This window comes from Schistocerca gregaria, chromosome 3 (assembly GCF_023897955.1).
Source record: "Schistocerca gregaria isolate iqSchGreg1 chromosome 3, iqSchGreg1.2, whole genome shotgun sequence".
NCBI lineage: Eukaryota > Metazoa > Arthropoda > Insecta > Orthoptera > Acrididae > Schistocerca > Schistocerca gregaria.
Window position 1 is genome coordinate 104539103 of NC_064922.1, and position 16864 is coordinate 104555966.

The window sequence follows — 16864 nt, forward strand, 5'->3', positions numbered from 1 at the left end:
TCAGTTACATAAATTTCTTGGGATGTGCAACAGACTATATTATGTGTGTTAAAGTTGCAGCTTTTCCTGGTAATGTGTCAGGGAGAGAACATTTCTGATAAGAACATTTTAACTTCCTCACAGGGTGCCAAAAAGTTGACAGAATTCTAAAATCATCTATTAGCACAAAGAAAAATGAAAGTTCTGATGGTAATAATAGAAGCACTGAATTTATAACAGTAAAACAGCGCGTGTGCGAAACTTATATCTTTGTACTGAGGAAATTTTGTGTTACTCAATCACTTAACATAAATTCTTTAGACTCAACTTTATTTATTCCAGTTCTTTGATACTGTGGAAAACATTGAAGGAGAAATAATTAAGTAAGTTTAAAAATTACTTTATTTCACAGAAAAACAAAAACTACAGTTTTTTTGTAGGAGTCAGACTCATGCCAATACTAGTACAGACATCCATTTTAAAAACACACTATCACTGATTCTTAAAAAATACTACTATGGTGTAGAAACTTCTAATCTGAGCATCAGATGGTCTGTCGCTGCAGAGTCTCGCTTCATAATGCAACCTTGTTTTGAAATAGTCAGTGAGTGCAATTTTTTGAACAGGTGATTGTGACTGTCGAGGTAAGGAAATTTATGACATATACATTCAATTGAAAAAAATAATTCCTTAAGTCCTATAAAGCTGTTGTGACCAATTTGTCCAAGACGTTTTTCACATTTAAAATTGATGTTTACCTTAATACCCTCTCGCCCATTTTACAGAGATAAACAATATCATTGGTTGCAAGAGACAAGCGACCTCTGTTCTTCACGTTCAAGACCCTAATTAACCTGAAACGTTGCAACGTAGTGCAACTGGCAAATATTGCTCTTCACTTTTTTGGAGAGTTTCCTGGTCACAAATCCATCAACGTATTCGACAACATCATTCACATACAAAGTGAGGTATGCTGGATGCGGTATATATTTATGGTAATGCTTTATTAATGCCACCCCTCGAACAGATGGCGACTCATTGCATTCAACGTCTTCATTTCGATGATGTTACACTGAGAATTGTAGTAGCATCAATGGAAGAACAATTTGCGCTTGTAGGTGTTCCAATTTGGATCTGCACCAGAAGTCTCTTGAAAGCAGCTGCAGCTTCAAATGCTTGTTGTGCTGGGTTGTGCAATTAATACAGGTATTCTGCCGCCCCCCTCCCCCCCCCCCCCCACGACTTTTCACAGCAGTGAAAAATACTTCCAAGTTTTCTTGACTAAGTTTATGTGTCAATGTAATTCCTGGTGCAAATCTATTTGTAATATCCTCATACACAGCTAAGGATGAATACACACTAACTATTATACCTATAAACCCAATACTTCTTGTGGATTGGACCAGTAACGTTCACCCAACAGATTCTTTTATTGCAAACATCCAACTTTCGATTCCTCTACATGTTAGCGCACATCACTGTATGCAATGTGATTCTTCAATTTCTCCAGGCGTATTTTATGACTAAATAAATCTCGGGTGAACAGCCTGGTATGAGTGTGCATAGGACATAATATTTCGGCAATCGACCACATTGCCATCATCAGGTGCGCTGATGTACTGACCGGCGGTGGGCCGGCGCCAGGTAAATATAGGACAATCCCCCTCCTCCCTCAGCCCAAGTAGGCCCCGCATCTTCTCACCATAATCCTTTTGGGATAGAATCGCTGTTGCGTTGCCCTTGTCTTCAGGTAATATTACTTAGTCTGGATCTTCTCTTAGCTCTCTGAGAAGATGCGGGGCCTACTTTGTGACAGCGCATACCGCAAAATTGACACCGATCCTACCAAGAGGGTCGAGAGGAAGACTCTGGCGCTTCTCAAGGATTCCGGCTTCCCTGACGAGATTGTCAAGAAGCTACGCCCGAGGGCTGCTGTTCCTCCTAGACTTTAAGGACTGCTGAATGCGCACAAGGAATCGATTCCGTTATTTCCCATTGACAGCAATATTGGTGCCCCAACGTACCTTCTCGCCGAGCACCTCAAACAACTGCTTAGCCCTTACGTTGGGAGATGTACACACCATATTCATAACTCAGTGGATTGCCTGGGACGCTCCTTACGCACCTGACGCTTCAGGAATCTGACATACTGGTGAGCTTCGACGTAGTATCTCTATTCACTACAGTTCCGTTACAAGAATCCTTGGAACTCATCAGTCAGAAATTTGACAATGAGACCATCAACCTTTTCAGACATATTCTGACATCAACTTACTTCTTTTTTGACGGTGAGTACTACGAGCAGACAGAAGGAGTAGCCATGGGGAGTCCACTCTCACCCGTTGTCGCAAATATGTACATGGATCATTTCGAGGAGGAAGCTCTTGAATCAGCACATCTAAAACCCATCTGTTTCTTTAGATATGTGGATAATACCTTCGTTATCTGGCCACATGGAAGAGATAAACTGGCAAACTTCCTCACACATCTCAACTCCAGACACGAGAATATTAAGTTCACCATGGAGATCGAAACGGATGTGATGCTCCTTTTCCTAGATGTTTTGATTAGAAGACGAGGTGACGGCACTTTGGGCCACAGTGTGTGTAGGAAAAAGACGCACAGCGATTTCTACCTACATTCGGATAGCTGCCAGCACCCGGCACAAAAGAATGGTGTGCTCAAAACTCTTGTACACAGAGCTCCCACCATCTCCGACAAGGGACAGTCTCTAACAAGAATTGGACCATCTGAAGACCGTGTTTCGGATGAGCGGTTACAAGGAAGGGCAAATTCGGAAGGCTCTACATCCCACACCTGCAGCACCGGCGGAAACTGAGGACGAACCTGAGGAGGTGGCGGCCTTCCCTATTATTCCGTTTTATGGTACTTTTTTTTTTGGTCCTCAGTCTACTGACTGGTTTGATGCGGCCCGCCACGAATTCCTTTCCTGTGCCAACCTCTTCATCTCAGAGTAGCACTTGCAACCTACGTCCTCAATTATTTGCTCGACGTATTCCAATCTCTGTCTTCCTCTACAGTTTTTGCCCTCTACAGCTCCCTCTAGTACCATGGAAGTCATTCCCTCATGTCTTAGCAGATGTCCCATCATCCCGTTCCTTCTCCTTATCAGTGTTTTCCACATATTCCTTTCCTCTCCGATTCTGCATAGAACCTCCTCATTCCTTACCTTATCAGTCCATCTAATTTTTAGCATTCGTATATAGCACCACATCTCAAATGCTTCGATTCTCTTCTGTTCCGGCTTTCCCACAGTCCATGTTTCACTACCATACAATGCTGTACTCCATACGTACATATTCAGAAATTTCTTCCTCAAATTAAGGCCGGTATTTGATATTAGTAGACTTCTCTTGGCCAGAAATGCCTTTTTTGCCATAGCGAGTCTGCTTTTGATGTCCTCCTTGCTCCGTCCGTCATTGGTTATTTTACTGCCTAGGTAGCAGAATTCCTTAACTTCATTGACTTCGTGACCATCAGTGCTGATGTTAAGTTTCTCGCTACTCTAACTTTACTACTTCTCATTACCTTCGTCTTTCCCCTATTTACTCTCAAACCATACTGTGTACTCATTAGACTGTTCATTCCGTTCAGCAGATCATTTAATTCTTCATTTTCACTCAGGATAGCAATGTCATCAGCGAATCATATCATTGATATCCTTTCACCTTGTATTTTAATTCCACTCCTGAACCTTTCTTTTATTTCCATCATTGCTTCCTCGATGCACAGATTGAAGAGTAGGGGTGAAAGGCTACAGCCTTGTCTTACTCCCTTCTTAATACGAGCACTTCGTTCTTGATCGTCCACTCTTATTATTCCCTCTTGGTTGTTGTACATATTGTATATGACCCGACTCTCCCTATAGCTTACCCATACTTTTTTTCAGAATCTCGAACAGCTTGCACCATTTTATATTGTCGAACGCTTTTTCCAGGTCGACAAATTGTATGAACGTGTCTTGATTTTTCTTTAGCCTTGCTTCCATTATTAACCGTAACGTCAGAATTGCCTCTCTCGTGCCTTTACTTTTCCTAAAGCCAAACTGATCGTCACCTAGCGCATTCTCAATTTTCTTTTCCATTCTTCTGTATATGATTCTTGTAAGCAGCTTCGATGCGAGAGCTGTTAAGCTGATTGTGCGATAATTCTCGCACTTGTCAGTTCTTGCCATCTTCGGAATTGTGGGGATGATGCTTTTAAGAAATTCAGATAGTATGTCGCCAGACTCATGTATTCTACACACCAACGTGAATAGTCGTTTTGTTGCCACTTCCCATAATGATTTTAGAAATTCTGATGGAATGTTATCTATCCCTTCTGCCTTATTTGACCGTAAGTCCTCCAAAGCTCTTTTAAATTCCGATTCTAATACTGGATCCCCTATCTCTTCTAAATCGACTCCTGTTTCTTCTTCTATCACATCAGACAAATCTTCACCCTCATAGAGGCTTTCAATGTATTCTTTCCACCTATCGGCTCTCTCCTCTGCATTTAGCAGTGGAATTCCCGTTGCACTCTTAATGTTACCACCGTTGCTTTTAATGTCACCAAAGGTTGTTTTGATTTTCCTGTATGCTGAGTCTGTCCTTCCGACAAACACATCTTTTTCGATGTCTTCACATTTTTCCTGCAGCCATTTCGTCTTAGCTTCCCTGCACTTCCTATTTATTTCATTCCTCAGCGACTTGTATTTCTGTATTCCTGATTTTCCCGGAACATGTTTGTACTTCCTCCTTTAATCAATCAACTGAAGTATTTCTTCTGTTACCCATGGTTTCTTTGCAGCTACCTTCTTTGTACCTATGTTTTCCTTCCCAACTTATGTGATGGACCTTTTTAGAGATGTCCATTCCTCTTCAACTGTACTGCCTACTGCGCTATTCCTTATTGCTGTATCTATAGCGTTAGAGAACTTCAAACGTATCTCGTCATTCCTTAGAACTTCCGTATCCCACTTCTACTATATTGCGATTTGAGTCTATATCTGCTATTGGGTACGCCTTACAATCCAGTATCTGATTTCAGAATCTCAGTCTGACCATGATGTAATCTAATTGAAATCTTCCCGTATCTCTCGGCCTTTTCCAAGTATACCTCCTCCCCTTGTGATTCTTGAACATGGTATTCGCTATTACTAGCTGAAACTTGTATCAGAATCAATTAGTCTTTCTCCTCTTTCATTCCTTGTCCCAAGCCCATATTCTCCTGTAACCTTTTCATCTACTCCTTCCCCCACAACTGCATTCCAGTCGTCCATGACTATTAGATTTTCGTCCCCCTTTACATACTGCGTTATCCTTTCAATATCCTCATACACTTTCTCTATCTGTTCATCCTCAGCTTGCGACGTCGGCATGTATACCTGAATTATCGTTGTCGTTGTTGGTCTGCTGTCGATTCTGATTAGAACAACCCGGTCACTGAACTGTTCACAGTAACACACCCTCTGCCCTACCTTCCTATTCATAACGAATCCTACACCTGTTATACCATTTTCTGCTGCTGTTGATATTACCCGATACTCATCTGACCAGAAATCCTTGTCTTCCTTCCACTTCACTTCACTGACCCCTACTATATCTAGATTGAGCCTTTGCATTTCCATTTTCAGATTTTCTAGTTTCCCTACCACGTTCAAGCTTCTGACATTCCACGCCCCAATTCGTAGACCATTATCCTTTCGTTGATTATTCAATCTTTTTCTCATGGTAACCTCCCCCTTGGCAGTCACCTCCAGGAGATCCGAATGGGGGACTATTCCGGAATCTTTTGCCAATGGAGAGATCATCATGATACTTCTTCAACTACAGGCCACATGTCCTGCGGATACACGTCACGTGTCTTTAATGCAGTGGTTTCCATTGCCTTCTGCATCCTCATGTCGTTGATCATTGCTGATTCTCCCGCCTTTAGGGGCAATTTCCCACCCCTAGGACAAGAGAGTGCCCTGAACCTCTATCTGCTACTCTTTGACAAGGCCGTTGGCAGAATGAGGCTGACTTCTTATGCCGGAAGTCTTCGGCCGCCAATGCTGACTATTTATCAAAATTTAGGCAGTGGCGGGGATCGAACACGGGACCGAAGACGTTTTGATAATGAATCAAAGACGCTACCCCTAGACCACGGGCCCTATCAGGAAAAATTGTACGCATTTTACGTAAACACCAAGTGAAAAGCATTTTCCGTCATCCAAGCAAAACCAAGAGCCTTCTTGGTAGTGTCAAGGACAACCTTGGTCAACGTTAATCAGGGGTTTATCAGATACCTTGCCAGTGTGGGAGTGTATACATAGGTCAGACCGTTCGAACCACTGAGGACCGATGCCAAGAACATCAACGGCACACTAGACTGCAACAACCCATTAAGTCAGCAATCGGTGAACATTGCCTGTCGGAACTCCACAGCATGGATTATGGCCAAACCAAAGTCCTGACACATACGTCCAAATACTGGGACTGTGTCATCAAAGAAGCCATAGAGATCAGAGTAAGGGAGCCATACCTAAACCGTCGCAGCGGTTACACCCTTGGCAAGGCGTGGGAACCCGAGATAACCCAGATTAAGAAGAAAAAGGATATTTCCCAGAGTGTACCGGCGTCGGGGGGAGGAGGGAAGAATAACGAGAGCGGTGCCGGCAGACCCTCCTGAACGAGAAGACCTAGGACGCAGCGCCCAGACGGCGGGAGAACGGACTCTGTACCTGGACCGAGCGCGGGGCGCGGACCGCACCGACTCATAGGAAGCGCCTGAAGGAGGAGCGGGAGGGGGATTGTCCTACACTCCTGGAAATTGAAATAAGAACACCGTGAATTCATTGTCCCAGGAAGGGGAAACTTTATTGACACATTCCTGGGGTCAGATACATCACATGATCACACTGACAGAACCGCAGGCACATAGACACAGGCAACAGAGCATGCACAATGTCGGCACTAGTACAGTGTATATCCACCTTTCGCAGCAATGCAGGCTGCTATTCTCCCATGGAGACGATCGTAGAGATGCTGGATGTAGTCCTGTGGAACGGCTTGCCATGCCATTTCCACCTCGCGCTTCAGTTGGACCAGCGTTCGTGCTGGACGTGCAGACCGCGTGAGACGACGCTTCATCCAGTCCCAAACATGCTCAATGGGGGACAGATCCGGAGATCTTGATGGCCAGGGTAGTTGACTTACACCTTCTAGAGCACGTTGGGTGGCACGGGATACATGCGGACGTACATTGTCCTGTTGGAACAGCAAGTTCCCTTGCCGGTCTAGGAATGGTAGAACGATGGGTTCGATGACGGTTTGGATGTACCGTGCACTATTCAGTGTCCCCTCGACGATCACCAGAGGTGTACGGCCAGTGTAGGAGATCGCTCCCCACACCATGATGCCGGGTGTTGGCCCTGTGTGCCTCGGTCGGATGCAGTCCTGATTGTGGCGCTCACCTGCACTGCGCCAAACACGCATACGACCATCTTTGGCACCAAGGCAGAAGCGACTCTCATCGCTGAAGACGACATGTCTCCATTCGTCCCTCCATTCACGCCTGTCGCGACACCACTGGAGGCAGGCTGCACGATGTTGGGGCGTGAGCGGAAGACGGCCTAACGGTGTGCGGGACCGTAGCCTAGCTTCATGGAGACGGTTGCGAATGGTCCTCGCCGATACCCCAGGAGCAACAGTGTCCCTAATTTGCTGGGAAGTGGCGGTGCGGTCCCCTACGGCACTGCGTAGGATCCTACGGTCTTGGCGTGCATCCATGCGTCGCTGCGGTCCGGTCCCAGGTCGACGGGCACGTGCACCTTCCGCCGACCACTGGCGACAACATCGATGTACTGTGGAGACCTCACGCCCCACGTGTTTGAGCAATTCGGCGGTACGTCCACCCGGCCTCCCGCATGCCCACTATACGCCCTCGCTCAAAGTCGGTCAACTGCACATACGGTTCACGTCCACGCTGTCGCGGCATGCTACCAGTGTTAAAGACTGCGATGGAGCTCCGTATGCCACGGCAAACTGGCTGACACTGACGGCGGCGGGGCACAAATGGTGCGCAGCTAGCGCCATTCGACGGCCAACACCGCGGTTCCTGGTGTGTCCGCTGTGCCGTGCGTGTGATCATTGCTTGTACAGCCCTCTCGCAGTGTCCGGAGCAAGTATGGTGGGTCTGACACATCGGTGTCAATGTGTTCTTTTTTCCATTTCCAGGAGTGTATATATACCTGGCGCCGGCCCACTACCGTTCAGTCCATCAGCGCACCTGATGATGGCAACGTGGTCGATTGCCGAAATATTGTGTCCGATGCACACTCGTACCAGGCTGTTCACCCGAGATTTGTTTCGTCATCACTGTATGTAGTTTGGACCAAGGTTCTTTTGAATCCCTTGCAAAATAGTCTCCTACTGTTTAATATACCAAATTAGTTATCAACCTGACAAATTTCCCTGTTGTTTCACATTTCTGAAAGCGGGACAAGCCCAAATTTTTGTCACGGTACGCACTAAATGTTTCTGCAGCAAGAAACCTTCATGGGTTCTTTGTGCAAATTAATATGACGATTCGCCTATTTAGTCCCCAAATAAAATCCCTCTTGCGCCTGCAATTTTTATAATTTCACAAAAGATGTCCATTTCATTGGGCCATTTTTACAGAAAATAGCTTCCTTTGTAGCAAGACAGTTTCTTGCTAGTTTTATCATATGGCGAACATCCAAAGGAACATGTATTGATAGATTTATAAACCGTGGTTTCATAGCGTCTACACTAAGTTCAGCCCCAAAATGATAAGCCATCGCCAAATTAACAGTAGCACCATAAAATGTTGAGGAGAGCACATTAATATCTATCTGCTTCAGGAAATAAAGACAAGCAAGAACTAAATTGGCCATTTCACTACCACTCAAACTTATCTTCAGAAAATATGTCATCGGCATTTGCCAGTTATCATTCAATGCAACAACTATGAAAACTAAGGCACCAATTTGCCTGACGTGAATTATCACACCTAACTTCAGCAGCACAATCTTCATACCTGAGCATCAGTTGACCATCAAATTCTATGCACTTGTTGATGGACATTTCGTCCATCATGAGAGGCACCAAAACTTCTTTGTCCTTGGTAGCCGTATGGTGTGAAATCAAGATAAGTGCAGTTTTTGCTTCTGCACTGAACACTGGTTTCCCACTTGCTCCTTGGTACCATTTTCGTTAATTACAAGTGCATGTTAAAGCATTGTCAAAACTCTCTCTAACATATTCATGGGCTCGGCTTGAAAAGAAGTTGAGAGTAAGTGCAAATTTATGTAGCTCTTCAGGGTAATCCTTTCCATGTTCTTTAAAGCTTCTCAATAGATGGACAACTGATAGGAGAAAATTCTACAAACGGAACAGGAACAACTTTTGCTAACAACTGAATAATTATTTGTAAGAGAGTAGAAAAATAGACAACTTACTTGCAGGAGATTCTGCATTTACAGTAATTCTAATAAGAGTGTGGCAAGTGTACATTACTGCCCTTACGCTCCAAAAGTTGTATTTGAAAGATTAAATGTACAAAAAAACAATTATCTACTATTGCACAACTGTTTTCCTCTGTAGACTTCTTAACTTTGCAGCACTACATAGGTACTAAGACAAAAAATTTAGAAATATTAGTTTACCTCCAACATGTAAGTTGTACTTTCAGTGATCATAGTTTTCTGTTTTAATTCTGTCAGCAGCACATCAGCAGTATAGATTTTGTTTGTTAAACAACGGCATTTCTGTCTTTCTAAACGTAAATTTTTCTTCGTCACTTCAAGTTTACTTCTGGCACCTTCCAAAAAGTTAGTTGCGTTTTTGGCAGACAAAGTTACTGTTTCCTTGGTGTAACCCCCTATATATGATTTTCTGAATTTTTTGACTGTTTTAGTTTATGTTCATCTGTGATGGGACTAAAAAGCGCAATATGATAAAATTTTCTGCATTGATTTTGAACACAAATTTAACATTTTACTGCTAGCAATTACAGTTATATAGCCTACCCCCAATCAGCTACTTAAATAATCACGAAACAGCTTTTGCTAACAAACCACTTTCATGTACAGTATATCACGTTCTTCTTAAACCACACTTACAGTAAGGAATTACTGCTTGGGAAAACTCCAGTAGCAATAATACTAAAAAGGCCATTAAGACCATCTTCAATCAAACAGAAAACTGACTCATGGAGAACTGCCTACCATGATCTAAAAATATTGATATTACCATCCATGTACACGTTCAAAACAATTTCATAAATCAAAACCAGTGTATTACACTGCTACACAAACATAGCTGCTGAGAAATGTCGTCGGTACTCGGTTCTAAAACTTAACTTCCTAAGTGTCTACAGGGCTGCACAAGTAGAAAGGTGTTCCAGAAAGAGCTAAAGGACTATTTAATGGGAAAAATTTTGTGTGTCAAATGTTTTTGGATTTCTGACCTGTAATGAAGGAATATATAAATAGCCTTAGGGCCTAAATATTAATAGAGAGAAAAGTCTATGCAGCATACTATCATTATCACCAATTTTATGTTTTATATTGTAATTCACATGTATTTTAAGATATTACATTAATTTGACTTGTTACATATTACAAGTACACACACTGTACATAATGTAATGACTTGGGAACAAAGAACAATAAATAAATCAAAAAATTGATCTCAGTAACCTATCAATCCTCTGTTAACAAGAAGTCTTCCTCAACAATACTAGTCAGCGTTTTTATACAAACTGAACCAATCTTGAGCCAAATGTAGTTTCAGATGGAATGAAATTATGCGTTTAAGTCAGCCGAACCTGTGCTCAACAACGTTCTTTACAGTCATTTCGATAAAAGTACAAATAAAATGTGTCTTACACATCATTTTTTGAATTAGACGACGCTTATTGCACATTTCTCCGAATTTGTGGTTTCTTCTTTTTTCCTTTAGGCGCTATGCGGGGAAAAAAATAAAAAATTAATGGTACATCATCTGGACTGAGTTTCCTCTCTGTGCCAAAGGCCTCAGTATCAAAATATTCTGGAAAAAAATTGTTGCTTCATAGCACTGTGTGGCCGTTTGCTTTAAAATTCTCCGTTTTCAAAACAAGGGTCCAAAAAGTCTCCATACTTCGTTATGGAAAAACTGTAAGCAGGTTTTCAGACTATGTGAAACATGTATTTTTATAACAATGATATATATAGCATAATGACTCTTACCATTCACTTCGTGATATTTACACACAAATAAATACTCTGAAACAGAAGAGTACTCGCGACTGCTTCGGAAGGATTTCGCAATTCCGCTTCAGCCAGCAAATTTGCTAACTTAACCTTCACAGAGCTTTTTGTATTATTAAAAGAGCTTTACCTGTGGAACGAAATATTGCTTCTATTCACGTATCTATCAGTGCAGGCAAACGCTGCACAAAATCTCACCATTGTAGTATAGAAACTTTGGGTCTAGTGAAGCAGGGGATACAACCCCTTGGCTTTGACCAATGACGTCATACGTTAGTCATAGATAGTAATGTCTTCACTTCGAGGGATAGATAATAAAACAGTTCTGTGTTCCGGATAAGCCCTGTCATTGTACATTAATATAATTATTTGTAATGATATTGAGGTAATTTGGAGTATTAGTTTGTTATTGTAGAACAATTTTTAGTGTCTTATTTTCGTTTATAGGAATGGGTTTGTCTGTTTGTGAGTACGTAATTTTCGTTGTCTGTCTAGGCGAGCTTCGGTTATTCCTCGATATTTCCGTGTGGTTAGTTCACCTCTCCATTTGCTTCTTTCGCTGTATTTCACTATTTTGACAAATTTCACTGTTTTATTCCACCAATATGTGTATTTTCGTGTTGTGGAGTACGTAATAGAAATTTCTCAGCTGTCGATTTTCTTTCGTTTCCCAGCACTAGTATCAGTACGACGTTTTCAAATGTGTACTTGCTATATTACAAGATAAACCCGCGGCACAACTAAAATTTGTATCCCTTTCTTCACTTCGCCTTTACATCGACACTATATATGTCAATTGGCGAGCAAGATACAAATCTTGCGTACAGCTATATTATATAGCTCAAGTAACGAATGGGATACTATTAGCGTCCAAGGCAACAAGAAAACTGTACCCCATAGTGAAGTACGGGATACAAATTGTACATGTGTCGTCCTCTTGTCTCCGTGTAGTTCCATTGAGGTACAGGTTGCAAATGTAACGTACGTCTATTTCCACCTTTTCGTCACCAGTGTACATATATCGAGGTCAACGGAAGTCTGGTATACATATATTACATACTTAGGTCTTTCTGTCATCAGTAGTACTGATATGTACGTAAGACAGACTGTTAGTAATAGCGGAGACGAAATAAACAACACTTCTACAATTTGTATCCCGTGTTCCATTTAGAGTTTACTTAAACGGAGGATACATTGTTCAAGTGAGGAACAGAACAATAATGCTAGTGAAAACGAAGAAATCTACCTACGACAAACTCGTATTCCGTACTTTATTTAAGCAACACACTTCGAATGAGCTTTTAATTTGTATCTGGTATTTCATTTACGGTTTAGTGAAGCAAGGAATACATACAAGTTCTAAGGCCTCCGATTTTTTTTTCGGACTGGAAAGAGATAGAAACATGCGCATTGTTTTAAAATGAGGCCGCGTTCATTGTCAATACGTCCCAGAGATGGCAGCACCGTACGGCAGATGGAATTTTACCGCCAGCGGCGAGAATGAGAACTGTTTTAAATACTTAAAACGGCGACGTTTTCCTTACTTGAACAGCGTGCAATCATTCGTCTTCTGAATTTGCGTGCTGTAAAAGCAATTGAAATTTACCGACAGTTGAAGGCGACATGTGGTGATGGAGTTATGGATGTGTCGAAAGTGCGTTCGTGGGTGCGACAGTTTAATGAAGGCAGAACATCGTGTGACGACAAACCGAAACAACCTCGGGCTCACACAAGCCTGTCTGACGACATGATCGAGAAAGTGGAGAGAATCGCTTTGGAGGATCGCCGAATGATTGTTGAACAGATTGCCTCCAGAGTTGGCATTTCTGTGGGTTCTGTGCACACAATCCTGCATGACGACCTGAAAATGCGAAAAGTGTCATCCAGGTGGGTGCCACAAATGCTGACGGACGACCACACGGTTGCCCCTCTGGCGTGTTGCCAAGCAATGGTGACGCGCAACGACAGCATGAGTGGGACTTTATTTTCGTCGGTTGTGACAATGGATGAGACGTGGATGCCATTTTTCAATACAGAAACAAAGCCCCAGTCAGCTCAATGGAAACACACAGATTTACCACCACCAAAAAAAATTCGGGTAACCGCCAGTGCTGAAAAAAATGATGATGTCCATGTTCTGGGACAGCGAGGGCGTAATCCTTACCCATTGCGTTCCAAAGGGCACTACGGTAACAGGTGCATCCTACGAAAATGTTTTGAAGAACAAATTCCTTCCTGCACTGCAACAAAAACGTCCAGAAGGGCTGCGTGTGTGCTGTTTCACCAAGACAACGCACCCGCACATCGAGCTAACGTTACGCAACAGTTTCTTTGTGATAACATCTTTGAAGTGATTCCTCATGTTCCCTACTCACCTGACCTGGCTCCTAGTGACTTTTGGCTTTTTCCAACAATGAAAGACGACACTCTCCGTGGCCGCACATTCACCAGCCGTGCTGCTATTGCCTCAGCGATTTTCCAGTGGTCAAAACAGACTCCTAAAGAAGCCTTCGCCGCTGCCATGGAATCATGGCGTCAGCGTTGTGAAAAATGTGTACGTCTGTAGGCCGATTACGTCGAGAAATAATGCTAGTTTCATCGATTTCGGGTGAGTAGTTCATTAGAAAAAAAAAATCGGCGGCCTTAGAACTTGAATGCACCTCGTAGTTCAAGTGAACAACAGAACAGCAATGCTAGTTGAAACTAAGAAATCGACGTACGCTGAACTTGTATCCTGTACTGCACTTAAGCAATACAGTTCGAAATAGTTCCGAGATACAACTGACATACATATAACGTGATGTATTCTTTGCTAGTAATATATTTCATTCATTTCTTTCCATTGTATTTTGCGGAGAAATACTAAGATACAAACACGCGATATCGTTAACGTGAAAATACTACTGGCCCATATATATGTGAAGTACAGTTTTTCTCTCTTACATTCTTTTGTTTCTGTACATTCTTCTTAGCTCTTTCATCTTTGTAATACATGCTCTCTGGCCAATTCTGACGTCATTGGTCAAAGTCGATGGGTTGAATCCCCTGCTAAACTAGACCCGAAACTTTAACTGAAAATACTACACTTGCGATAAATCCAACGTATTCCAGAAGTTGCCTCCCAATACATATACACCGCGCTAGCAATCGCAGAAACTCGGCTTCCTCAAGCTTCCCGCCACGAGTCACGTGACTTATATGTTGGCTGCAGTATAATGACATCAAACGCAGTCTTTTGTTATCTGTGGTCTATGATAACAAAATACACAGTTAAGCGTGATCCCTGGATGGGTGTAGCAACAGAGAAATCCTCGAAACCGGTTGTGGTTGATTTCAAAACTGGCTTGTGAAACTTGACAGTATTTACCTGTAGTGCTTGATTTCTAAACTTTTAGCCACCCGAACGCACCTTTCCAACCATACAACCTACCTCTTCCCCTCACATCCATATGTACTGATCACAGCTTCGGAACGAAGTTCAGTTTATCTTGCTTATACTGTACACACACAAATAAATTCCCTGGCAGACTCACCTTTCCGGCCGAAACTAAACGGTGTTTACCTGGTACATTATACAACCAATACCCACATTTGGAACTCGAAAGCGTAGAAGAACCTGTCGTTATTAAATTATATTCGGATACATTTGAGATACGATCTTCGCGGATGTAACTTGCGATCTGACGAAGACTTTCGTCGTCTTACAAATGCTTGCAGCTGGCTCAACGAGGTTATTCCACATTAAGAAGGTCGTGGCACTTCAGTCAATCTGTGCTGGATAAATGCACCCTGCGCCATTAAGCCAAACGAAACAGCAGTAATACTTCAGCGTACGTTTTCGTGAATGGAGTGTAATTCGGTAAAATTTTTCTCGGTTTGAAGTGATTAAACTACCCTCCTTTCATTTGATACTACAGGCAGCCTTCATCAAGGAAACATTAATTTTACTGAAATAGTAGTAGGCTACGAAGGTCACTCACGATGCAGAAATAAGTCTACGAAGCTTTGAGAGCTTCAACCAAGAAAGCCGGCCCGTGTGGCCGTGCGGTTCTAGGGCCTTCAGTCTGGAACCGCGTGACCGCTACGGTCGCAGGTTCGAATCTTGCCTCGGGCATGGAAGTGTGTGATATCCTTAGGTTAGTTAGGTATAAGCAGTTCTAAGCTCTAGGGGACTGATGACCTCAGAAGTTAAGTCCCATAGTGCTCAAAGCCATTTGAACCATTTTTTTTTTTTTAAAGCAGTCACAACTGCTCCTATGAATATGTGCAACGCAATCGGTCTTACACCCTCCCTCACTGTGTGTGCATAGTGAAACTGAGAACAGACGTATCTTCTTCGGTTACGTTATGCAGCGAGATCTGAAAATCACTATAGTGCGAGATCTGCTAAAATTGATCTGTCCTTTGCTGTTTCCTTAATGTTGTTATTGTCAGAAAAGAATTACGAAATATACGGATTGTTGTGAATGCTTCAGTCGTCATAATTCTCGGTGTCTAATATAGGGTGCCCCAAAAGAACTGTACCCATCCGCACAAAAGATAATTTGTTTAATAATGGTGTTACAACTGAAATGTTGATAGCTATTTGCAAGCAGTAGTTTGAACACAAAGGAATTAAAGACATTAGCTGTCACTGGGCATTGATTTATGTCAATGAGCAAATTGAAAATTTTAAGCCACATCAGGATTTGCACCGAGGCCTCCTACTTACTAGGCAGGTGTGCTGAACACTACGCCATCCGGACACAGTGGCCAGTAGAATGATTCCCACAGAGTTCGACCTTAACATGCATCTGCACTGAAGGGATCATTGGCCGTCGTCACCTTAATTATATATGTGTTGTCTGTTAATTCGAAAGAACAGCTCAATAGTGGTGTAATAGCACTGGAGTGGAGGTTTTCACGAAGCATGTGTGCACATTGGGCGTTGGAAGAAAATTTGTAATTGATATGGAAAATGAAAGTATTATTATGAGATAATCCCTTCTGAAACGGACTGTTTTCCTCATATGACGCCACAGAGGAGTTTAATAATTTTAAGCAGGTAGTGCTAGAGTACCTTGTGCTAAGAACCTGTAAATTTATTGTACCGAAGGGCGGATACTGGCTCTGTAGCGTCGAAAGCGTTTGGACTTGGAGTTTCTTTACAGGGAACAAGGACCAGCAGGAAATCTTGCAGCATCGAAGATGACGAATAAAATGGTTTACTGAGCGCTGGAGCACTCAGAATTTCAAAAGCGTGAAGGACTGGGAGGGAGCCCCGTAGTGTCGTGGAAAACGTCAAAGGTTTTTGGTACGTATGAACTCCAAAGATTTGAGAAGTAGGAGAGACTGACGATAAGTCCTTTCTGAATGTTTAGTGTTCACATGGGCAATGATATTTTTGCGTAAACATAACGGACCCGTACATATTTTATGGTACTAGCATGTACACCTGGGTTAGGCAGCTCAAGAATTTTATTAGCTTCAGCACCTGAGTAAGCTACCCAAAAAGCATGGTGACGAGTGTCGTCTTGAACTGTGGAGAGCACAAAGTGCTACTCCATCCTATCGATGATGAAGAGCCATGACACCATCTCCTCGTTGAATTCGTGAAATGTTGGAGACAGCCTCGTCCTCTTCGGGGTA